At 38.7% G+C, this 2,019-nt stretch overlaps 1 protein-coding gene across 2 annotated transcripts in view; it reads left to right on the top strand.

Moving 5' to 3' along the window:
- LOC115306947 (olfactory receptor 5B3-like) overlaps positions 1–2,019 on the top strand; it is a 12,313-nt gene that overhangs the window by 9,761 nt on the left and 533 nt on the right. The window lies entirely within an intron of this gene.

The raw sequence follows: 2,019 nt of genomic DNA, 5'->3' as shown, positions 1-2,019 counted from the left end.
GTATGCAAATGATTATAGCCGATGTAACTGCAATCAATACAATCTAGAAATAAACAATGTGGTTAGATCCACATAATAGAATACTACTCAGCAGTAAAAATGAACAAACTACTGATACATGCAAGAAATGGATGAACCTCACATACACATTATGCTGAGTAAAACAAGCCAGACTCAACAAATTAGATAGTGTATGATCTCATTTATATGACGTTTATTCCAGAGGAAAAGTCACAAGAACAAAATCAGTTCCACGATCTGAGGGTTGCAGGCAGGCTTCACTACAAAGGAACACAGGGACTTTGGGGGACTGATGGGACTATTCTTTATTTTGATTCTGCTGGTCTTTCATGATTGTACACACTTATCCAAACTCAGGACAATATACTAAAATGCATGAATTTTGCTGTAAATAAATTATGCTTAAGAAGAAAAAGAGGAAGAAATGGCAAAAAAATAATGTAAATGTATCTGTGTGTTCACTCAACACACTCTTCACAGAGAGTTTAATTGTCTCTCCCTTAAGTAGTAGGAGAAGGACCTAGAGCTGCTTTTCCAAGGGCCTGTTCTCTTGAGATCTCCAGGCCTTTAGTTCTTATTCATTATTATCGTTTAGAATCCCAACGTAGCTCTTCTGTATGACATCATTTTGAAAGGAATGGACTATATCCTGAGTCACTTGGGTGAATGTGAATGGTTGTTAGTACACACACGTGCTGGCTTTCCCCCAGATTGTGGGTTTTCTGTGAGTCTGCAACCAGTGTCCAGAAAACCCCCAGGATGAAAATTATATCGAATGCAGTCCAAATGATAACCCTTTACTGAGTTGTTTTATAGCCTTTTTATTCGCTATTCACAGCCACAGTTCTGCGAATTATGCCCATGTGTTAATAACATTTTGTCTGTTTCACAAATAAAGAAACTAAGTTTGACATCAGGTAAGGGACTACTCTAAGGACACCTTTCAGTTAGCTCCCAGGAGAGAGCTTCTGTGACGGGACTGCTACATTCTTCCCGGGCAGAGTTTCAGATCAATGACTAAAAATTCAGCATTTCCATCACCCATTTTCTTTTTTTTTTTTAATATTTTATTGTCAAATTGTTTTCCATACAACACCCAGTGCTCTTCCCCTTAAGTGCCCTCCACCATCACCACCACTTCTTTTCCCCCCTCCCCCTTCCCCTTCAACCCCCAGTTCATTCTCAGCATTCAATAGTCTCTCAAGTTTTGCATCCCTCTCTCTCCCCCTCTCTCTCTCCCTCCTCCGCTCCCCCTGGTTCTCCATTAGGTCTCGTTTTCCTGATAGACCTATGAGTGCAAACATTTTCAAGGGCCAGGTAAATAACCTTTTGTATTCCACACACATTTTTAGTGAGAAGTGTAATACATATAAAAGTAGTGGTGAAGCTGATGCTATGAGTTATTTGAGCTCAAAATAGAATGCCATAAACATCTTTTCTGAAACAGTTGGGACTTTATGTCCAATTACAAAACACTTCCATTAGTAAGAGGTTCAGTGGCACTTATGAAACTCTGTTATGTTCTTAAAGACGATGGGCAAACAGAGAAGATGGATAATGCTCTGACTGAGCGAGTGGTAAATTCCTCCTGTTTACTATATTTTCCTGTTGTAGGGGAGGCTCACAAGCCAAGTTTCATTTGACAGCTCTCTACATTTCAGAAGGATCCTCATGAGATTATTTAGATCTGTACTCCATTTTACCCCAAAAGCCCACCCTTTTCATGACATCTAGGAGAGTCGACTGAGTGGTCATTCAGTGCATAGGCTGTAGAATTGATTATAGATTTGAATTTCCAACCTGCTTTCTATTAGACATGTAATTTTAGGAGGTAACTTCTCAAATCTCATTTTCTTATTTGTAAAATAGTGATAATAGTGCCGGTTGACTTCTAATGTTATGAAGATTAAAGCAAACATATCTGTTTGCATGTATCTGAATATGCCATTCCCTTATTAGTGGTCATAGAATGCAGCACATTCTATTTGCTTTAAAATT

The sequence above is a fragment of the Suricata suricatta genome, chromosome 11, assembly GCF_006229205.1.
Source record: "Suricata suricatta isolate VVHF042 chromosome 11, meerkat_22Aug2017_6uvM2_HiC, whole genome shotgun sequence".
Lineage (NCBI taxonomy): Eukaryota > Metazoa > Chordata > Mammalia > Carnivora > Herpestidae > Suricata > Suricata suricatta.
This window is presented reverse-complemented; position numbering and strand designations above follow the sequence as displayed.